The following is a 24,570-nucleotide window of genomic DNA, read 5'->3' on the forward strand; positions in this document are numbered from 1 at the left end:
CACCAGGGAAACCCCCTGAAACGCCTTTTACACGGGTTGTCTTATTTACTCACCCATGTGATTCTGTAACATCTGTACAGTGTTTCACGGCCAAGGCACCTGAGGATCTGAGAAGTGAAGGGACTTATCCACGTCACACAGCTCTTTCTCTCTTTCTGCAGGTGCCATGTTGAGAGCCCCTAACGTTTCTGATTTGTAGCATCCTGGGCAGTTAAGCAACTTAAAAAGTTTTGAAGACATGTAGACCGGGGCTCAAATCACAGCACTGCCACTTGCTCTAAGAACCTGGGCAAATCCTTTAAATTTATCTGAGCCTCAGTTTTCTTACCTGTCAAATGGGAAGGAGAGTAGAGTCAGTGTGAAGACTAATTGAGATTGTGTAAAACAATTTGGGAAATAGTGTGCCCTGAATCAGTGGTACTGTATAATAATAATAATACATAATAATAATAGCTAACATTTAATTGGTCCTCTGTATGTGTCAGGCTATGCTATGCACATTATATATCTTATTTAATGCTCTCAACCACCTTAGGGAGACATGCTTTTATTAACGTTATTTTTCAAAAGAGATCTGAGGGTTAAAGAGGCCAAATGACTTGCCCATGGTCTCATAGATAGTAAATGGTGGAATGTGCATTTGAATCCAGCGAGTGACTCCAAGTCTGTATTCTTACCACACATATATTGCCTTTGTCATCAATAGCATCATCATTCACCATCACCATCATCACAATCATCGCCATCACAGTCATCACCATTGTCATCATCACCATCGTCATCATCACTACCCTCATCATCATCATTATCATTATGTCATGATTATTGTTATTCTTTAACTATTCCTAGTAGCCCTAGAGCTCCTCCTGGGTTGGGATGGTACCCATACCCAGTTTGGGGTTGACAAGCAGTAGGGTCTCAGCACGTGTCTGTAGACTGGAAACATGAATGAGACAATCCTTTATGAGGTCAGCTCATCCAAGAGGCTTTCTCATCCAGGTGCCCAGAGCAGTTGAGGGCTAATGGATCTTAAACCTGAAACTCCTGTGGAAGGGAGCTCTCAGAAGCACATGGTTGGCACAAAGCTCCAAGACTGAGAGTCCTACATTTTCTCTGCACTGTCCAGTATGGAAGCCACTGACCATTTGTGACTATTTAAACTTTAACATTCAATTATTTAAAATAAAATAAAATGGAAAATTGAGTTCCGCTAGCCACATTTCACATGTACCATCACCTGTGGCTGCTGGTGACCATATCGGATACATAGATAGAGAACATTTGCATCGTTGCAAAAAAGTTCTCTTGGTGCTGTTCTAGAGGGTCTTGATTCTCAGTCCCCTGTGCCCTTTGAGTACACTAATCTCTTCAGACCAGGGGGCTGGTCTGGGGCTTGGGGAATATGCTGACTGTGGCCAACATATACCAGTGGGATAGGAGCTAGAGAGAAGCTCCTAGTGGACTCATCAGTCTTGCCACCACCATCTTGCATAAGCACCCTGGGCTTGAGGTGAAGTGTTTAAAGACACCAGCATTGGAGTCAGGGCTCAGATCTCCATTTCCCAGCTATGCAATTTGGGAAAATTAATAAACCTTCCTGGGCCTCAGTTTCCCCAACGGTGAAATGGGAATGCCAGGACTTCATAGGCGCTTCTGGGAAAATTGGAAGAGCCGTGTCAAAAGCACTTGCACAGAACAGGTTGTGAAGTGTTAGATCTCTTCCCTTCCATTGGAGAGAAGGCCAGGGTGGGAGAGGTTCGAAGCCTAGCAAGCTGCAGGGAAGTTCCCCCATCCTCACATCAGCCTGCTTCTCTAGACTGGGTTTGTGTTGTTTGGAACTTTATAGATTTGGGTATTTGGTGAGACAGAGAATCATTACTTTTTGTTACTTTCACCAGTAAACAAAATACAAGGCTTTCCCCAAAGGAAGGAGCGCAGAGGGGAGTTAGAGGCAAGAGTTCTGGCAGCCGTAGGAACAACTCCCCACCACCCTTCAAAACCCCTCCCCTTCTCACCCTCTACCTTCAGTTCCTCCTACTCGCCCCACATGGCCCCACTTCCCTAATGAAAGTCAGCACCTCTGTGGCTCTGAATTTCAAACTCATTAGTAACAGTCACACTTAGAGCTACTGTTTGTTGAGATCCTCAATGCTCTGGGCACTGTTCAAAGTGAAATATCATGAAAACCCTCTGATGGATCACATTATCAGCCCATTTTACAGATGAGGCAGCTGAGGCCTAGAGAGTTTCACTAGCATGCCCATAACCTGTTGTGTGGCAGGTAAAAATGGCAGAGCAGGGCATTGAATTCAGGTCCACAGGAAGCCAAAGGCCCCACTTTTCCCACCATTTCCCATTTCCCATAGGGTCCAGAAGATGCTTATGTCAGAGTGGCCAGCATAGGGTTGGGGCTTTATAACGGTGAGTGGTGGTCCAGCTTGGAGGGGAAAGCTCAGGCTTTGTGGCGTCAGTTCAGCTTTGAGATCTGGCTCTGTGTTGACCGGCATGGTGATCTTGGGCAAGCTGCCCCCTTTTAAAAACCACTTTAAGTTTCAGTTTCCCGAGCTGTAAAATGAGGATGGCGATTAAACCTCACAATAATGTTTTGAGGATTCAGTGACTGCGATCTGTGTTTGACAAAGTGTTTGGCCTGCAGTGGGTGTTTGGAACTCATTGTGGGTTTCTCCCCGCCCTGGACGAGAGTTTCTTAGCCTCAGCGCTCTCGACCTTCTGAGCTGACGGTTCTCTGGTGTGGAGGCCGTTCTGTGCATTGCAGAATGTTCAGCAGCATCCTTGGCCTCTACCCACTAAATGCCAGTTGGAATAACAAAAAAATGTCTCCAGGCTTTGCTAACTGTCCCTGGAGGGGTAAAATTTCCTCTCCACACCCTCCGGGACACCTGCTGGAGCGCCATCTCCCAGCGCCAGGCCGTATGGGAGACTGCCATCAGCCTGGGGTGGCCAGCGCTGACGCCTTTCGAGAACTGGCACCCAGATCACTGTTTCAGCCGGCAATTAGCCGAACAGAAGTGTTCTAATTGCCTGAGGATCAGGTTTCCTCTGGGGGTCATTTCTTTCAAGGCTCCTATTGCTGTTTATTTATACTCATCCCAATAAAAAGCATGTGCTCAGCTGCAGGGGGTATTAATGACGTGAGGGCCGCTCCAGACGGTGCGCAGGGAGGCGCCTGCAGATCCGTTCTCCAGAGGTTCCTCATTTGCTGGCTCTTCCTGGCAGGGCCCTGTTGGGGCTGAGGTGGTGTGTGTGTGTGTGTCTGTGCACTGAGAGCGGGCATTTGTTGCCTCTCTGAGTTTAGCACTTGTAATAACACAAATATCTCCCCCAAGGAAGTTTCTGCCCTCCCATCTGGCCACCAGACTGGGTCTCTGCCAGCCCAGACTTCCTGCACCCATCACGGGCCCCTGTGTCTTCCAGTTTGACTCTTGGGGTGGGTGCTGAGCCCCAAAGCCATGCCAGCTGGTTATCCCCCTAGAGGGGAGCTAATGAAGTCGTGAGGATGCCACACGTGTGCAGGGCTCTGTTCCTAACAACAAGCTTTCTCATGGTGATCATCATGATGAGGATAATATTAAATAAACAACCTTTACTGAGCACTGATTCTGTACCAGCTGCTGCACTATTCATTCATTCATTCATTCACTCGTTCAGTCAATCATTCACTCAGACATTAAAACAGACAAGTTTTGAGTACTGCTAACCCCAGGAATCATTATAGTGCCAGAGCAGCAAGAAACAATTAGACAGACAAATAGCTCCCATGGAGCTGATAATTTGGGGGATGTAGAGGGGAGACAAAAAACCCCTCCTCCCCGCAAACGCACAGTTGTAGGCAAAAAAATAAATAAATGAACAAGATCGTTTTAGCTACTGATAAACGCCAAGAAGGAAGTAAAATGGGGGAACACGGCCAACGTTTGTTAAGGCAAGAAGGGCTTCTTCAACAGGAGGGTGTCATCAGAGACCTCAGGCTAGACCCTTGATGACAAGAGATGGAAGTGTCCTTGGAAGAGAAACAGCAGAGCAGATGCCTTGAGGTGGCAACAAGCTAGACTTACTCATGGAGCAGAAAGGTGTCCTGGGCGACTAGAGCCTGGAGAAAAAGTGGGGGGCTGTGGGGATCCCTGGAGGGAGGAGGGGATCAGAGAGACTGGCAGGGGCCAGGAATCGAAGGACTTCTTCGGCCACAATAAAGAGATGAAATTCTATTCTAAATACAATGGAAGCAGACTTCCCTGGTGGCGCGGTGGTGAAGAATCCACCTGCCAATGCACGGGACACGGGTGTGATCCCTGGTCCGGGAAGATCCCACATGCCGCGGAGCAACTAAGCCCGCGAGCCACAACTACTGAGCCTGCACGCCACAACTAATGAGCCCATGCGCCACAACTACTGAAGCCCATGCGCCTAGAGCCCATGCTCCGCAACAAGAGAAGCCACCGCAATGAGAAGCCCGCGCACTGCAGCGAAGAGTAGCCCCTGCTTGCCGCACAGCAACGAAGACCCAACGCAGCCAAAACTTTAAAATAAATAAACAAACAAATAAATATATATATATATAATACAGTGGAAGCCATCAGAGGGTATTATGTACCAGATGTTGTGATCTGATATATGTTTTTTAAGAGCCCATGTTGTCTGCCATGGCAAGAATGGACTGGAGGGAACAGGAGGAAGAGAGGGACCAGTTAGGTGAGGGCAGTGCAGAGGTGGATTAGGTTCTTCTTGCTGCTGTAACAAACTTAACCCAAACTTGGTGGCTTGAAGCAGCACAAATTTATTGTCCTACTGTCTGGAGGTCAGAAGTCTGAAATGAGCCTCCCTGGGTTAAATCAAGGTGTGGGCAGGGCTGGCTCCTCTGGAGCCTTTGCGGGAGAATCTGGTCCTTGCCTTTCTTTTCTAGCTTCTAGAGGCACCTGCCTTGGTTGGCTTGTGGCTCCTTCTGCACCTTGAAAGCTGCCACCATGACATTTTGCAATCTCTCTCTCTCTCTCTCTCTCTGACCTCTGTTCCTGTCACATCTCCTTCTCTGCCTCTGAGCCTCCTGATTACATCGGACCCACCTGAATGACCCCAGATCCTCTCCCCATCCCAAGATCCTTAACTTTATCACATCTGCAGAGTCCCTTTTGCTGTGTCAGGTCACACATCCACAGATCCCGGGGACTAGGACGTGGGCATCTTTGGGGGCCATTATCCTGCTGACCCCAGGAGTCAGCCATCATGGAGCCCTTGATGATGCCGGTGGTAGTGAAGAGAAGTGAGTGGATTGGGAATTTATTTTAGAGGCAGGAACAGTAGGACTTGCTGATGGATGGGCTGTGGGCTTCGAGGGGAAGGGAGGAATCGAGGTCCCTTTTTGAGATGGGGGTGAGAGTGCCGATCAAGAGGTTTCCTTGGCCGTGTTTATTTTGAGATGCCCACTAGACAGTCGAGTGGACTAAGTAGGCAGTTGGATGGATGAGTCTAGCATTGAGGGCAGAGGCCAGGGGTGGTGATATAAATGTGGAAGTCATCAGCTTGTAGGTAGAATTCTAACCACGGGACAGGATAAGACTACCTGGGAAAAAAGTGTCAGGAAGAGCAGAAGGTGATGAGCTTTCAAAGCTGGAGTGGAGAGGAGCCAGCAGAAGAATAATGTTCCTCAAACACAGAGCTGACCAGGTCTCCCCAGTGCCCGACTTCTCCTGTCCTCTGAGCCTTAATTTTGACGTCTGCGCTTGGGAACAGAGATAACACCCATCTCTGACGGGTGCTCACTCCAGGACAGACAGAGTGCTAAGCGCTTTAGACAGATTATCCCATTTCTGCCCCACAAACAGCCTGATGAGGGCATCTTATTATCTCCATTTTACAGTTAGGAAAACTGAGGCTGAGAAGTGGGGCCACCTGTCCAAGATTCCACAGGTGGAAGGTGTATCCCAGACCCAGGTCTGAGTGGCTCCAAGGCCATTGCTCCTTACTCCTCCCCATCGCCACCGTCCCCGCTCCCCCGCCGGCAGCATTTTGCACAGCCGTGATGCTTTAGTTCATTGGTTATTATAATTTACGTATTTGACATATTTCTTCCCTGCTATGCTGCAAGCTGTGGGAGGCCAAGGGCTGTCATTTTGTTGAGTGCTCTATTCCCAGGACCCCCTAGCTGAGGGACAGGCTCTGTCCCTAACTGGCGGTCCTCCTGCCCTTACAGACCCATGGGCTTGGGGTACTGTCACACAGACAGGAAGGAGCTTGGACAAGAGTCGGTGCAGCTGCGCCCCTTTGTGTGAGGTCGGAGGGGGAATGGAGGTGAAATCCTGTCCTGTCCTACAGCTGTTCAGAACTATTCCCTACCCCACCCCGGCTGTGAGGGCACCTTCTCTGCTTTGGGGGAGGCTGCAGGGCCAGCAGACGCACCCCAGTAAGCTGGGACCCCGAGGAGAGCGAAGGTTCTCACGCTGCCAGCCTGCTGGGTTCCTCCAGGCCCTCAGCATCTTCCAGGGGCTGGAACTGAGACAAGCAAAGCCGTGGCTTCTTTGTGTTGGAAGTTGCATCCTCCTTCAGGAGGCTGCTTGTTCTCCCTTCTCTTACTTCCTTCCCTCCCTCACCTCCCCCTTCCTCCTTCCTTCTTTCCCCTCTTCCCTCCTCTTTCTCCATCTCCCCTCCCTCTCTCCCTTCCACACACTCTAAAGCAGAGCTAGGCACTAGGGCGCATGGTGGGGTGGAAAGCTGACCTCATTCCTGCCATCATGAGGCTGAGAGACCAGCCTAGTGGTTCTCTTCCCTGCTGGGAAGCCACGCCCCCCCCACCCCGAGTAACTGAATTGGAAGGGTTGGGGGGGGTAGGGGTGATAGTCCAGTTGCAGGGAGTCAGTCTTCTGCAGTTTTAGAAATGTCTCTAGTTGATTCTAATGCCCAGGGGGACTGAGAAGTCCTGGTCTGGGAGTCTAATGGATTAACTCAGTAACTCTCTAAATAATGTAGAACTGCAGCCGTGACAGGTGAGGAGTGCAGTCCAGAGGGGTCATCTGGGGGGTTTGACTTCGCTCAGGAAGTCAGGGAAGGCTTCTCAGAGGAAGTGACTTTGAATTGAGAACTGAAGGACAGATGATAGGAGTGAAGCAGGTAAAGAGGTGAGGAAATGAGGAAAAAGGACGTGCAAAGTCCCTGTGGTGAGAGGGAGCATGGTGAGGATGCTGACAGGACACTCAGGAGAATGGGTGTGTCTGGAGCTGCGAGAAGGGGTTGGAGGGGGAGGGGGCTTGAGGTGCGGGCTGTGCTCTAGGTGGGGAGGGGTGGGACAGGTGGGTCAGACCACTCAGACGTCACTGGCTTGTCAGCCAAGGCAGAAGCTTTGTCTTCGTCCAGAGATCAAAGGGAAAGCGTGAAGGCCTTGAGCAAGGTCTGGCATGCTCGTGCTTACAAATACACCGCAGGCTGTGCACGGAATGTGCAAGGAGGAGGTTCCAGGGTGCATTTTAGGGAGACCAGACAGGAGGCCATGCCCTGGTCCAGAATGGAGGCCAGGAACTGGGATCATGGTATTAGCAATTAAGAAAAGTAGCCGGATGTCAGACGCTAAGTCACTTGGCTGGATTCTGAGGCCAGCCAGTTCAAACCCAGTTCAATTGCACAGTGCCCGCGTAGTAAGTCACCGAAATTCTAATTGCAGGCTTCTCCCTCATGGATTTGTGACGTCATTTTTGTGGGTCACAACCAGCATTTGCAAAAAAACTAAAAAGGAAAAGAAAACAGGATAGAATAAAGTGCAGCACAGACAGGGTATTGCAGGTAGTAAAGGTAAGGATTGCTTTGTGCAGATTTGTTCCATTCTGTATTTGGATCTGCCAGGGTGTGATGTGTCTGCTCATGGCCAGGGCAAGGTTGGACAGCACTTCTATGGGACGCTTTTGGGTTCTCCGTCTGCCCCCTCTCTCCTGCTGAGTCTGAATCCTGGTAAGTGAGTCACAGGAGAGACCATCCCCTACCCTCTGAGCACTTTGTGATTCTCCTAAGGCGGTTTCATGAACTTTGGGCAAGGCTGGTAGAGGGGCCTGGTGTATGACCCGAGCCACCATGGCAGGGATGTCCCAGGGTGAGGGGAAGGCCGTGTGGGTCCCCCAGAAGTCAGGGTCCAGCCCAGTCCAGACCCCTGCTCCCCGAGAGCACGAGGCTGCACCCCACCCACACCCCTCGTTCCCCATCTACTATGCTGCAGCATTCAGTGCTGTCAGCTCCCGGTGGTGAGTCAGAGTCCCCATGGCCCCAGCATCATCCCTCCATCCCTGGCTGTGAGGTAGGAACAGGGCTGCAGAGCTGAGAGGCCTTTAATATGTTTGATGTAAGACTTTGCCGGCAGACGGTGTGCTTTGCCAGTGAGGCCTGGCTTGGCCTGGCCTCTGAGAAAGCTCCCACACACATCTCCATGACCAGTTCTGGAGGACAAGAGGATGAGGGGCCACTCACACCTCCCTTCCAGGCCACCCTCTCCTTGGGCCTGGAGAATCCCACCAGCCTGGCCCAGGGAGGGAATAGAAGGACACTGAGCTTTGAAGTCCCCTCAGGTTGGTTTTGAGCTCCAGCTGTGTAACTTCAGACAGCTTAATCTCCCCAAGCCTTGGTTTTCTCACTGGCAGGCCTCCCTCTACCATGCTCTCTCACAGCAGTCATCACTCTCAGAATCATACGAGCAATGCTTGAATTCCAAATAGATCCCCAGTTCGGTTGCAAAGAATGGCGAGGGAGATCCTCCCTCCCTCAGTTACTGTATCTTGCTTTAATCGTCTATTTATTTAACTCTCTTCTGCTCTACTTAAATTCCCAGCACCTCTTGTAGACAGTTCTGATGAGTGAAATCTAGGCAGAAGTTCCTGGGGAAGGCTTCCCTTCTCAACTAGAACCTGGCTCAGAGAAAACCACTGGTCTCTTCCCTCTTCTTCCTCTAGATGTGGGTATGATAACTAGAGATACAGCAGCCATCTTGACATCATGAAGATGGGTGATAAAGATGAAAGAACAGAACGGTAGAAGCACATTTGTAACATTGTGACATAGACTTCAACTGCTCACCTTCAGACTTCTTATCCATTTTAATACTGCAATTAGGTTCTTACTTGTAGGCAAATACAATTTCTGACTTATTTAGGCAAATACAATTTCTGACTTATTTAGTGATCTAGTGATATGAGGACTTATTCCTGAATTTATTCATTGAACAAACATTTACTGAGTCCCTGCCATGTGCTAGTCAATGGTACCACAAAGGTGAACCAGGTCTTTTTTTTTTTAATTTATTTTATTGAAGTGTAGTTGATTTACAATGTTGTGTTAATTTCTGCTTTTCAGCAAAGTGATTCAGTTATCCGTATATATATATATACACATACATACATATATATATAAATTGTTTCATATTCTTTTCCATTACAGTTTATCACAGGATATTGAATATAGTTCCCTGTGCTGTACAATAAGACCTTATTGTTTATCCATTCTCTATAGAATAGTTTGCATCTGCTAATCCCAAACTCCCAATCCATTCCTCCCCCATTCCCCTTCCCCCTTGACAACCACAAGTCTGTTCTCTATGTCTGCGAGTCTGTTTCTGTTTTGTAAATAAGTTCATCTGTGTCATATTTTAGATTCCACATATAACTGGTATCATATGGTATTTATCTTTCTCTTTCTGCCTTAACTTCACTTAGTATGATAATCTCTAGGTCCATCCATGTTGCTGCAAATGGCATTATTTCATTCTTTTTATGGCTGAGTAATACTCCATTGTATATATGTACCACATCTTCTTTATCCATTCCTCTGTTGATGGACATTTAGGTTGCTTCCCATGTCTTGGCTATTGTAAATAGTGCTGCTGTGAACATAGGGGTACATGTATCTTTTTGAATTCTAGTTTTATCTGGATATATGCTCAGGAGTGGGATTGCTGGATCATATATGGCAACTCTATTTTTAGTTTTTTTGTGGAATCTTCATATTGTTTTCTATTGTGGCTGCATCAGTTTACATTCCCACCAACAATGTAGGAGGGTTCCCTTTTCTCCACACTCTCTCCAGTATTTGTTATTTGTAGATTTTTAAATGATGGCCATTCTGGCTGGTGTGAGGTGCTACGTCGTTGTAGTTTTGATTTGCATTTCTCTAATAATTAGTGATATTGAGCACCGTTTCAAGTGCCTGTTGGCCATCTATATGTCTTCTTTGGAGAAATGTCTATTTAGGTCTTCTACCCATTTTTTGATTGGGTTGTTTAGTTTTTTGTTGTATGAGCCATTTGTGTATTTTGGAAATTAAGCCCTTGTTGGTTGCATCATTTGCAAATATTTTCTCGCAGTCCGTAGATTGTCATTTCATTTTGTTTATGGTTTCCTTTGCTGTAAAAAAGCTTGTTAGCTCCATTAGGTCCCGTTTGTTTATTTTTTATTTTATTTCTATTACCTAGGGAGATTGACCTAAGAAAACATTGGTACAATCGATGTCAGAGAATATTTTGCCTGTATTTTCTCCTAGGAGTTTTATGGTGTCATGTCTTATATTTAAGTCTTTAAGCCATTTTGAGTTTATTTTTGTGTATGGTGTGAGGCTGTGCGCTAACTTCACTGATTTACATGCAGCTCTCCAGCTTTCCCAACACCATTTGCTGAAGAGACTGTCTTTTTCTCATTTTATATTTTGCCTCCTTTGTGGAAGATTAGTTGACCATAGGTGTGTGGGTTTATTTCTGGGCTCTCTGTTCTGTTCCATTGATCTATATGTCTGTTTTTGTGCTGATACCATGCTGTTTTGATTACTGCAGCTTTGTAGTATTGTCTGAAGTCTGGGAGAGTTATGCCTCCTGCTTTGTTCTTTTTCCTCAGGATGGCTTTGGCAATTCTGGGTCTTTTATGGTTCCATATACATTTTAGGATTATTTGTTCTAAAGTGAACCAGATCTTGATCTTGCCCAGAAAGGGCTCCAAGTCTAATGTTGGGGATAAGAAATGTGGGAGCCTCACAATAAAGGGGGTCTCCCTGCCCCCTAAGATTGAGCTATGATCAGTTGCAATGCCTGTGAATTCCAAGGTGGTTTTACAACCTCAAGTTCAACTTTAGATCAGACTTCTGGCTTCTGTTAGAAAGTTCCATCTCTAAATCTTATCCAAATGAGAAACATTTTCTTTAATCAACCAATCAACCAGCCCTTGCCAATAAAGGTCCTCATTTAGTCCTCATTTAGTTAAGACCTGTGCTTCTCCCACAGACTTGCCTAAGGCTTTGCAGAGGCACATCCCCAAAAGTTAAAAATTTAAACATCCCTGTTCTTAAAAGTCATTTATTCCCTCCTGTAGCTACTCCTCTGTTCCTTCTCTTCTTGCTTTCCCCACCCCCCAACCTCAGTTATTCTCATGGAACGTTACATCCTGTCTAAATACACTCAAGGAAGCTGTGGTGGTGAAGGTAGCAGGGCTTTTCTGAAGTCAGACAACCTAGAGGCCAGTCATCTGGTTTCCCTGTGGCTCACTTTTCTCATCTGCAAAAGGAGATAATAGTTTCCCTTCACAGAACTGGGGATGGGATTCAGTAGGCGGTGCCTGGCGCAGGGTCTAGGGCATGTATGATATAAGCCATATCCTAGTTCTCTATCGCCTTCCCCCCAGTGAGTTTATTTTTTTAAAGTTTTCATCTCAAGTAGAAGACCATCACCAGTGGACTTTCTGAGCAGGAATAGCAGGAATGTGTATGTTCATTGTGACCCAATTAGCAGTGAAGTGGAATATTTTCCAAGAGGAAATGGGATGTTTGGGACCACTGACCTATTTGGCTCACTCTGCTCCATTCCCCCAGACCAGCGTGCGTCTATCAAGTTGTGTTCTCATCATGGGAAAGTTGAGGGGATGCTCCTCCGCCCCGTATATACGTGCCCCAATGTCCAGCCCATTACATTGCTGTGACCTGGAGTCCTCTTTCTCCTGCAGATATGAGGAGGCTGGATCCCTCTCTGAGACTTCTTTTTTTCATTAAGATATAGTTCACATAACATAAAAGTCACCCTCTTAAAGCATACAGTTTGGTTGTACGACTATCATCACTAATTTCAGAGCATTTTCTTCACTTCAGAAAAGAAACCCTGCACCCATGTGGGCCCTCTTCTTACTCCCCCATCTGTAACCCGTGGCAATCCCTAATTTACTTTCTGACATCCCCGTCTTACCTTTGCTCTTGGATAAGCAGGTTTAATCTTCCCTGAGAGCTGTTTTTCACTATTTGCCCAACATTCGAACCTCCTTCCCACATTTGAGAAATTTCTTAGTGTATGCTTATTGTAGGAGGCCACCTCTCTCTATTAAAGCTAAAAAAAGCTAAATACATGAGTTCCCAGACTCCCTTGCAGCTAGATCCCTGATGTGTGAGGCTCAACCAATGATTTTATTTTATTTGTTTTTAACATCTTTATTGGAGTATAATTGCTTTACAGTGTTGTGTTAGTTTCTGCTGTACAGCAAAGTGAATCAGCTATATGCATACATATATCCCCATATCCCCTCCCTGTTGCATCTCACTCCCACCCTCCCTATCCCACCCCTCTAGGTGGTCACAAAGCACCGAGCTGATCTCCCTGTGCTATGCAACTGCTTCCCACATTTGGTAGTGTATCTATGTCAGTGCTACTCTCTCACTTTGTCCCAGCTTCCCCTTCCTCGCCTGTGTCCTCAAGTCTGTTGTCTACGTCTGCACCTTTATTCCTGCCCTTCCACTAGGTTCATCTGTACCTTTTTTTTTAGATTCCATATATGTGCGTTAGCATATGGTATTTGCTTTTCTCTTTCTGACTTACTTCACTCTGTATGACAGACTCTAGGTCCCTCCACTTCATTACAGATAACTCTATTTCACTCCTTTTTATAGCTGAGTAATATTCCATTGTATATATGTGCCACATCTTCTTTACCCATTCATCTGTCAACGGACATTTCGGTTGCTGTCCTGGCTATTGTAAATAGTGCTGCAAAGAATGTTGCAGTACATGTATTTTTCTGAATTATGGTTTTCTCAGGGTATATATCCAGTAGTGGGATTGCTGAGTCATATGGTTGTTCTATTTTTAGTTTTTTAAGGAACCTTCATACTGTTCTACATAGTGGCTGTATCAATTTACATTCCCACCAACAGTGCAGGAGGGTTCCCTTTTCTCCACATCCTCTCCAGCATTTATTGTTTGTAGATTTTTTGATGATGGCCATTCTGACTGGTGTGAGGTGATACCTCATTGTGGCAACCAATGATTTTAAATCTGGAGCTAGTGGCCCCCAAAATCAGGGACAGCGGAGAATCTTTGCTGGTAGTTGTGGTGGCCTCAGCAGTAATATCCAAGGCCTATGGGCAGCTATGGCAATGGGTCCATGGCAGTGAGGCCATGGTCAGTGACACCAGCGTCCTCACTGTGCTGGTTCTTACACTGACTGTGGTTTTGGCTCTCAGATTCTCTTGTTCCTGGCTGTTGTTACAGCCAGGTCCTGCATTCTTCCCAGCTACTGTGTGAGCTAGACCCTCTCTTTAAAATAGATTCCCTTTCAGCTAAAATCATCTCGAGTTTGTTTCCATGCTTGCAACTGAGAACCCTGTCTCAGTTTAATGAGATGTGTTTCATAAGAGTAAAGTCTTAACCAGAACGGGTTTGTAGAGGTTTTTCCCCAGAACACTGCAGTTTGGAGGGTGCCACATTTAAAAGATTGACCCTCCCTCCCACCAGGTTCTTTCTTATTCCTACTACAGTGCAGTGGTGAGCTGGCTTCTTCCTCTGGGCCCATCTCCTTCATAGCAGTAGACAAAGATGGAAAGAGAGACTCAAGACCAAAGGGATTAAGTGTCCCTCTGGGGGTCCCTCTGTTGGGGAGGAGGCCAGGTCTCTCCTCATTCTCTCTGAATCTTGTTTCAAAACTGAGTTTCTGGGTACTTGTCCTCTGTTACAGATTGAATTGTGTCCCCCCAAAAGATACACTTAAGTACTAACCCTCCACAGAACCTAACAATGTTACCTTACTGGTTAATAGGGTCATTGCAGATGTAATTAGTTAGGACGAGGTCATACTGGCGTAGTGTGGGCCTCTCCTCTAGTATGACTGGTGCCCTTTTAAGAAAATGAGAAGACAAACAGGAACAGAGACACACACAGGGAGGAAGGCCACGTGATGACCGAGGCAGAGATTGGAGTGATGCAGCTGCAAACTGAAGCCCTCCAAAGATTGCCGGCCACCAGCGGAAGCTGGGAAGAGGCCAGGAAGAATTTTAGCCTCCAGAGCTGGGAGAGAATACTTTCTGTTGTCTTCGCCACCCAGTTTATGATACTTTGTTACGGCAGCTCTAGGAAACTGAACCATATTGTGAACCCAAATCCCTGGCAATAGCTCTGCTTGAGAATCCAGCTTAGGGGCAGACGGAGCTGGGCGTGGGTCTCAGCTCATCACCACCAGCCACATGGGTCGGGATCAGTCATTTACCTTCTCGGAGTCTTCATTTCCTCACCTGTAAATAAAAGATGGACAGACCCCCTTCAAAGACTGTTAAACATTGAAAGTAGTGCCTGGCACAGAAATGGCAACTATTAATATTAACCAAGTCCTCCTTGTTGATATGAGGCCCCCATGATCCCTTTCTGCTGAGGGGACGAGGTCAAAGCCTGCTCTTACAATACAGATCAATGCCACGGATTATTCAAAAACAATGAATTTTCTTTTCAAAAGAGAGGATAATTCCATGCATGCTATGTTCCCCCCCCCACCTCCATCTCTTTAATATCTTTTTGCTCTTTTAGCTTATGTTGCAGGAAGACCCTCTTCTCAGGAAGGGTGAGTGCTAACATGCAGGGGGGCCCCCGTCGCCCCAGGACAGAGCTCTCCTCACCGCCAGCCAGGGGTCGAGGGGTGCAGATGTGGCTCGGAGCAGCTGGTGGGGAATCTGGCCTCTGATCTGGGGAAGCTGAGCGCGGCCCGTGGCTTTAATATCCGCCCTTCACAGCTTCATCTCCACACGAGATGGCCGTGCTAATTATAGCGCAATAAAGCAGGAGTGATGGCCGGGATGGCTCTGCTGTCCCTGCTTATTTCATTCAGAAGCTACTGTAATACTCTTCAGGGAGAGATGGGAGTGATTCACGGTGATTCAGGACTCCAGGAGGCCCGGACGTTTACGGTTCCTTCTAACCCTGGGGATTTTATGATTCGAGGCGTGTGGCCACACAGGAGGGCTGTCCTGCCTTGGACATGGGAAAGAGATTTAACAGGTTCAAGTACCTGCCGGGTGCTTGATTTTACCACAATTATCCACGACCCTTGTCTTAGGGTGGGTTCCTTAGAAGTGGGCCCTGCCCGAGGATTCCTGTGCATGTGACTAGTTCAGGAAGAGCCCCCTGGGGAAACCAGCAAGGGACATGGGGAGCAGGGCAGGGGAGAGGAAGGAGCCCAGCAAAGGTGCAACTTCAGACCAAGACCTATGGAGGGGAGCTGCAGTCTGCTCCTGCCGGGGCCTCTGGGCGGTACCTTGTGCCTCTCCTGGGTGCAGAGGAGCTGGATTCCACACCCTGCCGCCAGCACCCACTGGCTGAGGGCCCCAAGGATCAGAGTTTGCAAACGCCAGGCTCTGATGCTTCTCTCCGTGTGCTCACCAAGTGGCTCCACCCAAGGGCAGGTGGATGCAAACCCCCGCCCCGCCCCGGAGGCCGGCAGAAAAGCACACAGAAATGGTAGAATGATCGCGGGGGATGTGGGTGAGAGCAAGCATGTCTGCTCCAGGACACAATTTTACTGACATCCCCATTTTACTGAGGCTTAGTGTCAAACATCATCCCCTGGAGAGGTGAGTGGCCAAATCAGGATTTGAACCTAAGCTTTCAAGGTGTATGTTCTTTCCGCTGCACCAGGATGGGGGACCTGTGGGCGTCTGGGAACCAGTGGCTGGCAGCATCAGTCTTTCTCATTTCTTTCTGCCATCTCTCTGAATGAAATCAGCCCTGTTTTCGTGGACCTGCTTTCTGCAAGGAGAGACCTGGCTCCATACTTCCTTCTATATAGACTCCCTCCTGCCCCCAAGGAAAAAATGCATAAGTCACATTTTCTATGCTTAAGAAAGCAAGAAATGGAGATGAGAATGAGTGACGCCTACCCCTCCACTCACAATATGGATGACTCCCCAGTGTACTGACAGTTGAAAGAAGCTAGACACAAAAAATTCCACTTGGGCTTCCCTGGTGGCGCAGTGGTTGAGAGTCCGCCTGCCGATGCTGGGGACACGGGTTCGTGCCCCAGTCCGGGAAGATCCCACATGCCGCGGAGCAGCTGGGCCCGTGAGCCATGGCCGCTGAGCCTGCGCGTCCGGAGCCTGTGCTCCGCAACGGGAGAGGCCACAACAGTGAGAGGCCTGCGTACCGCAAAAAAAAATAAAATAAAATATGGCATTGTTTCTCATCATCAAAAAAAATTTTAAAAAAAATTCCACTTATCCAAAGTACACAAAGAGAAAAAAGTAATAATCTCTGGTGACAAAAGCCAGGCTCTTAGTGACCCTCGGGGCGGGCATTAGAGACCAGAGGGAAGCTCAAAGGGCACCTCTTGGGAGGCAGACGTGTTTAGTTTCTCGATTTGTATGCTAAGCGTTTAGTTTGTGAAGATTCATCGAGCTACATCCTTATGTTTTATGTGCTTTTTGTTTGCATATCCCACTTCAATAAAAGTTGAAATTGTAGAAAGGTGAAAAATAAAGAAGGGTAAAAAGGAGAAAATAAAACCAGGCACAATCCCACTCACTCAGAAATCACTGTTGTTAATATCCTGGTGTGTATTTTTCAAAATCTTTCCACATGTGTGTGTTTTCAGACACATAAACATAGTGTTCATGGCTCTGTGGGAGCTGAATATCCTAATCTGGAGAGCAGAACAGCCTATTTCTCAGTGCTGACGGCAGTAGAAATAGTAATGGCAACCCCAAATCGGGAATCAATATTCTGGGAAGTTCTGGGAAGGAATAGGTCTGAGAGAGACCTCAGATGTCCTATGGACCTGGGAGGTGGAGGCTCCAGTGGTAAAGTTGCCCTTTTTCTTTAAAGTGTGTGCCCTCATGTGCCCCCCGCCAAACTGGTGATGTGGATTATACCACACGCACGATTCATTTATTCTGCATGCAAGCTTTCTACACGGAGTGTAGACTAAATGCAGACTCAACAATGCACGAGTTTGGGGGACAATGATAAATAAGACTTAGTTTCAGACTTCAAGGGGCTTTGGGTCAAGCAGTGTGACTCTGGGCAAGATACTCCCCTCATGGGAACCTCATTTTCCTTGTCAGGAAAATAGGGATGCATAAAGTCTACCAGGTGAGGTTATTTTGAGGTCAATGGGGTAACATCATAAAGAACCTGGACACGGCCTGGGCTCCATGACTGTATGTGGTGTTGAAAAAATAGTGCAGGAGCCTGCTGGCGCCCACCCTGGGATCCAGGCACGTTGTAGGCTGGCACCATCAGAAACCTGTTTGCACGGGGGCTTTGTAGTCCTGACTTCTCTGAGTGGAAGAATCATCTGATTGTAGATTGGGGTATGGACTCAGGAAATGTCCCTGTGTGTAAAAAACTGAAAGGTGGGCTTCACAAGGAGCCCAAGCAGAAAGGGGGGTGAGGCATTTCCTTCCTCACGGGTGGCAGTTGTGCCTGACACAGGAGGAGACGGTGGTGGCGGGTCAGGGGATGGTACCTGGAGGTTATCTGTGATGTTCGGAGCCCAGAGCTCTGGTAGGAACGCCAAGGAGGTTTGGAGCCAGCGAAGGTGAAGGTCGTGGAGATGCCACATGGAAACTAGCTGACTCATTGGTGGCTGAGGTGCCCCCAGGGATCCCCCAATGCTTGGGATGTGAAACCTGGCTGGAGAATCAGCTTTGGCTGGATTGTCCAGGTTGTCTCCTTCCTCGTTTTGTTTTTAGTCGGGATTGGGGCATAAGTTGACTGCCGTATGACATCCTTTTACTTCTCTCCCTAGCTCTTCCTCTGAACTGTGGCTTTGGGTGGCCTGGGCTTGGCCGTGGAGGAAGATTTCAGGAAGAGAAAAAGGGTAGACCGACAGTGTTCCTAAACTCCTAGCCCTAACCCCTCTCCAGGGGGCACTTGTTGGGGGAAACATAGATTTCCTCGTCCTGGAGGAGCATTTCTCCAACTTGAATGGGAACGAGGGTCCCTGGGAATCTTCCTAAATGCAGGTGCTGATTCAGCAGGTCTGGGGTGGGGCCCCTGAATGACCGTTGTGTGTAAGTGTCGGGGGCAAAGAGCAGGGGAGGACAGAACGGAAGAAGGGCCCACCCTGCCTCGTGGAGAGCAGCTTTACTTGCCGCTGTGCATGAACAAAGGTCTGTTCCTAAAGCAAGGTTTAAAGACCACTGGCCTAGGCTATGCCTCGCTTTACACTTCGTTCCGTCCAGATTGCTCTTTCCTTCCCCTTAACTTTGTAAACCCCTATTCCGCCTTTAATATCCAGCTCAGATGTGTTTGCTTGAATGCCTCCTTTCTTAAACACCAAGCCTTTATCAGGCCTTTTTCTGCATGACATTGGCACCGGCCCTCATGCATACTTCTTTGGTCGCCATTATCTCACTGTGTTGAAAATGTATTCTTTGCACACCTGTCTCCGTTCTACGCTAGGAGGTCCTTGGGGGCAGGGATGATGTCACCTATGTCTGCTCCTGGGCGGAGTCATTACTGGTTTCATGCTTACAGAACGAGCACGACCTGGTTAATGGTTCCCTGATTAAGAAGCACACCTTCTTTCAATTCTCAGATGGAGCCAGTATTTTTATTAATTTGAAATTTCATAAATGGTTATTCATCTCTGCTTGCATCTCCCAGAAATTGCTGGGCTTGGCAAGAGCAGGTAAACGTGTTCAGATAACATCCTCTTTCCTCTCCTCCTGACATTACTGACGGTGTTGCGCATTTTTTTTTTTTCTTTCTTTCTTGGAGACAGTAGACATTCACTTTCCCCCTGCGTCCCTGAGATATGATCAAATACCCAACCGGAAGGTTCAGAGTTTGTGAACAACTTAAAGTTCGTGTTGGATAAAGGATCTGGCTGACAACACCATTTGGGGCTTTGTAATCTGATGAGGCTAGTGCCAGCCCAGTCCCCAAAGGTCTGGGACCTGCTGACACAGGCCTCCCATCCATGCTCCACAAAGGGTGCAGCTGTGAATACTGGGACCTATTCTCAGAAGCTGGGCCTTCTGCTCTCCTGGCATTGACGGGCGTCGGCAGGGGCAGGTATTTCCTTGGAGCTGTTCAGGAAGCAGAAAGTACAGATGCAGAAGGAGGCCCATGACAGTCAATGAGCTTCTTTAATTCATCCTGCAATCTGAATTGAGAAGTTTTAAAGCTTCTAACTGGTCAGAATCCCGTCTTGAGTGTTCTTGGAGGATGTAGCTAACTATGTCCACTTAAAAGGCGCTCATTAACTTGATGGACCAGTCCCATGATCCAGGGAACAGTGTTTCTAAAATAGGGCCCGGGGGCTTCCCTGGCGGCGCAGTGGTTGAGAGTCCGCCTGCCGATGCAGGGGACGCGGGTTTGTGTACCGGTCCGGGAAGATCCCACGTGCCACGCAGCGGCTGGGCCCGTGAGCCATGGCCGCTGAGCCTGCGCGTCCGCAGCCTGTGCTCCGCAGCGGGAGAGGCCACAACGGTGAGAGGCCAGCGTACTGCATTAAAAAAAAAAAAAATAGGGCCTGGGTGGGAATAGAGATGTTGACTACCCCACAGACTGAGTACCCACCCTGTGCCACATTTTCTGCCAGGCACTTGGGTAGGGGTAAGAATAAGGTGGTTTGTGTCTTTAAGCCTAACAGACTGCCAAATGCATAACTTCTCTTCACTGGATTGTTGAGTCAATGCAGACAGTTACTACAGACCAGAAAATCAGTCTGATGGATTGAATTGATCCATCAATCCAGACTAAATAGAAAAGCTGGTTATATGTGTAGGCAGGGTGGGGAGGGGGAAGGAAGGAATGGTTCAAACAGGTTACGAATGTGGACGGAATGGGAGGGGGAGTAAGTGTAGTACAAACCAGGTTTCTGTTTAGACACAGTGGGAGGGGGATAAAACATAGGCTTGAGGAACATACAAAACAGTAGTTGCATTCTTGATGGGGGGATTGGTCCTACGAGCAATTCCTGATATGATGACATTGCATGAATGGAATGGTAGTCTGACATCCTATAGACCAGATGGATGGTTGGTTGTTGGGGATTTGAGGGGTTTGGTGAAAGAATTAGGAGTAATTGCTCTGATGAACCCCATGGAATATTGTTAAATGTCAACACTGTGACACTGATCATATTTATAACAATAACATAATTGCTGTGATGGTCATCTCCCAGCGTTTACTGGTTCTCTAGGTAATACTGATGATGGTGATGATGATAGTAGCAACTCCCCTTTGTTGAACATCTACTAAGTGTCAGGGGCTTTATATAATTTCTTTTTGTCTCCCAACAACCCGCCATGTAGAAGTTATGGTAAGGATTCTAAGGTTCAGAGATGTTAATTTCCTTGTCATGTATCTGCTGAGTCAGCAACATGTGTGCCCGAGACAAGTATTGGGGTTTTGGTGCCTCCTCTGACACTTAACACTTGCTTGAACTTAGGCAAGCTGTGAAACTCCTCTGAGGCCTGGTGTTCCTGTCTGTAAATTGCGGCTGTTGTGAACATCCAAAGTGCCTGTCACATGGTAAGTAATCAACAAATGCCAGCAGCTGCTGGTGTTCTTTTCGTTTCTTTTCTTCCTCTTCTTCTTTTTCTTTCTCTTCTTCTAAAAGTAATAACATTTTTTAAAAAATTTTTAAATTTTAAATTTGAGAGAGGCCCACGTACCACAAAAAAAAAGTAATAACATAAATAATAGTTTTATTATTACTATTACTATTACTTATTGATGGCAGGGCTGGCTACCAGACAGTCTGGCTACAAAGCAGCATCCTTTCTTCAGCACCACGCTGCCTTCTGGGGGCAAGGGGGTGGTAGGTTGTCAGGTGAATCTGTACCTTACTTCTTTATTCCTTTTGTCTCTCTTATGACTCTCTGCCACTTCAGATACTCCAGGCCACCCGGAGAGGTGCTTTGGGAATGTATCTGCCTAGAGTCCAGGTGGCCTGTTCTCTTTCCAGCCAATGACAGAGGCAGAGGCCACTTTCCAGGTGGGAATGAACTAGAGTGCCTGCTGCCCGGTTAGAGGGGCATCTCAGTGCCACACTCCCACCCAGAGCTCTGCCTCCTGGAGTGTCCAGCACTGGCCTCCCCCCCGTATTGCTAAAGCCATGGGGCATGTTTTGAAGCAGGGGAGTGAGAGACCACAAAACATCTGTTCAGGGCCTCTGATTAATACACACTTTTGGGGGGTTACTGGGCTCTTTGACCATGTCTGATTAAAGCAGCCGGGGGCGACCCAAATATAGCCCCAAAATGTTAGCTAAGGACTTTTTGGTTTCAGGCAACAGATAAAACTCACTCTGGTAGTGTACACAAAGAGGAACAGTGTGTTGAAGGCATTAGAGGAGTTTCATAAACCCAAGGGTAAAAATATAGTTGAGGACCTCAAAGGTTGCCGGGAACCCATGGCAGGAACGCTGTACTCTCACTCTGCTTATGATGCACAGCTGCTACATTCCTTCCTTCCAAGAGGCTGTCTCTCTCTGCTACCCCTCTGGGAAAAATATGGCCTCCCCAATGCCCTGTCTTTGTGCACAGGTCCAGCCACATGGAAACTTCCTCTCTGACTCTCTTTCAAATCTAAATACCAAGGAAGCATCTCTCATTGGCCTCATCTGGTCAGGTCACCACCAACAAGCTTGATTGAGTTGCATGCAGATATTAAGAAAAATCAATATAGGAATGTGGCAATGCTTTTTTTTAAATGGGCCTTTGTCCCTTCACTCTACTTAAAAAAAAAATTCTAGGGTATAGTTGATTTACAGTGTTGCATTAATTTCTGCTGTACAGCAAAGTGAATCAGTTATACATATACATATACCCACTCTTTTTTAGATTCTTTTCCCATATAGGTCATTACAGAGTACTGAGAAGGGTTCCCTGTGCTATATAGTAGGTCCTTATTAGTTATTTATTTTATATATAGTAGTGTGTATATGTCAATCCCAGTCTCCCAATTTATCCCTCCCCGCTGCCCCGTGGCAATGCTTATTAAATGATAACTAAAGGAATTAGACAGACGTGTGAACCCAGCAGGATTATAACTCTTTAAATCCATTTTTACGTATGGTTAAAGAGTAGAAGAGGCCACAGTGAGATGTGTTCAGTGACTTATCTTCTGGTAAACTTGGTTTATTTGGCCGCTATTGCTATAGTTAATCATTATAATTGGCACCTATGCTGTACAGTATAGCTCAGGAGGCAAGGCCACTCTGGGCGGGCGTTCTTCAGGTTTGTAGGTGAGTAAACTGAGGTTCAGAGAAGTTGGGGATCCTGCTAACAAATAAGTCGAGTCAGACTGTAGGTCTCGTGATCTTTCAACTGCACCATCTTTACATCTCATGGTGTAAAGTTGACCAAAGAAAGAGAATTCGAAAATCATTTCTGCACGCAGCAGGAATGTTCAAGGTTGAGGGCATCAAGAGAGGGAGTCCTGAGGTCATGTATGGTGAAGGGAAGAAGGAGAGGAGGTTTCCCAGAGTCAGAACCCAGGAGGAGGTAAGAAGGTTGAGTCTTTTTTTCTCTGTGTTCAGGGTGTGGCTGAGCACAAGGCCAACCCAACCCTCTATGTCAAATCTTGCCTAAGAAATATACAGAAAAGTGTTACTGACCTGAAATATTCCAGATCCTAAAAATACCCAGAACTTCCCTGGGGTTGCCTGAACTTCCATTACTAGAGATGGTTTCATACTAAGGGAGGAGTCTAGACCTAGGATTTCCTAGGATTTGAAGTATCACTTTATTATTTGTTAAGACTCCTCATTGGAGATGTTTTCACCACTCTGAAAGCTCTGTTACGGCCCCAAACATGATCTACTTTTTCTTCAAATGGGGAACGTAAGACTAAATATTGCTTGACTGAATGACTATCTCTGGCTATCTTTTCCTATTCAAGGGCATATATTACATATTTTCTAAATTCAGAAGAGTAAGGGTATTTCCCCCATGTCAAAGACATATTGGGGATAATTGTAATTTTTCAAAGACCAAGAGAGGGTGGGGGTGGTGGAGAATCCAAATCTTAGTCTATGGTGATTTTTGCTTTGGAAGAGGCCATCTAGCCCCAAAGCCAGAATGCAACCAGTGAAAGTGGCTTTGAGAGGCAGGCATCTGCTGGAACTTTGGGCAGGCTGCCGCTCATCCCCTTCTCAGATGGTCCTGCTGTTCGGTGATGAAGATTTGGGAGCTCGTAATGCTAATGATGTGTAAATGCATTTCAGTTATCTTATTAAGCTGGTCTTTTCAGGTTCATTCTCATTAATATTGATGGTTGAGATATGTTCCTCCAGAGAGTCTGCAAATAGCTCTCCTATTGTTCAGGTAAAATTTATAGCCATTCGGACTAAGGGGAGGCACCAGTGAGTCCAGGCTTGTACTTCTCATAGGAAATGAAAACTTTATCAATGGTTTTGTATGAGTGTGGATCTTTAGTCTATAGATCCAGGCATCTCTTAGGTTTTTTTAAATAAGAGTTAATTTACTGTGCTGTTAGGAATCCAAGCGGAATGTGAATGCCTCTGTGCTGGAAGGCAGAGAGGGGTGATACAGATTCCCCAAGATTATATCCTCCTCCATTGTCATTGGCTTTGGCAAGTTCTATACCACAGTCTCGGCCTCTAGCAAAGGGTTACTGTTTCTTCTGGATGCAAAAGTGCAGGCAGGACCACAGCAGAGTTCCCTGCCAAGTGGGATGGAAGGGTCTCCTTGCACAAAAGAGCCCACACAGAGCCCTGGCACTTAAAGCAGCAGCATCTGCACCTGCCAGAGGTTTCCCACTGCTACATCTCAAATGGGGCTTGAAATTTCTGGCTGGGCCAGGAGGAAGGAAGTGGCTTTACCACTCAGCCATGTGTCTGCTGATGAGCTCTGGGTAGGCTGGGGAACAATGGGGAGATGACAGATTTAGGGATTGGAATCAGATGTTACTTCTGGTACATTTTAAAACAATGAACTAATCTCTACCTCCTCAAAATAGTTTTTTTCTGGAGGGCATGGGGGGGGTCTCACAAGAGCATGAGCCCCCTGATAAGATCATGAGGACCAATTCCAGAGGCTTGACCAGTTCCGTACAAACTGACATACTTGATTCCTGAAAAACACTGGACGCCAGGCTCAGGTGAAATCCTCACCTGTAAAACCAAGGCGTCAGATAGATGATATCGGTGATCCTCTCCCTCAATAGTGCATTTCCTTGCTGCTTGGATTCTAACAAGATGTTGTTTATGATGGAAATTGTCAGCACACATAGAAGCTGTGCCTGGGCGAGTGGGTATTCTGGTACCCAGACCTCACTGGCTGAAGGATGAGGTTGGGTCCATGGTGGTTCGTCTGGTCTCTGAG

At 47.1% G+C, this 24,570-nt stretch overlaps 1 protein-coding gene across 3 annotated transcripts in view; it reads left to right on the top strand.

Moving 5' to 3' along the window:
* The window catches only part of CDYL2 (chromodomain Y like 2), a 229,254-nt gene that overhangs the window by 200,986 nt on the left and 3,698 nt on the right, over window positions 1-24,570 (top strand). For 2 of the 3 annotated variants that reach the window (XR_013825174.1, XR_013825176.1), the window contains one exon: window positions 20,670-20,752. The exons of the other annotated variant lie outside the window; for it this stretch is intronic. The gene's annotated coding sequence lies outside the window, so the exon portion shown is untranslated. The remainder of the gene's footprint in view (window positions 1-20,669; window positions 20,753-24,570) is intronic. 3 annotated transcript variants of the gene reach the window in all.

Source organism: Stenella coeruleoalba (assembly GCF_951394435.1).
Source record: "Stenella coeruleoalba genome assembly, chromosome: 20".
NCBI lineage: Eukaryota > Metazoa > Chordata > Mammalia > Artiodactyla > Delphinidae > Stenella > Stenella coeruleoalba.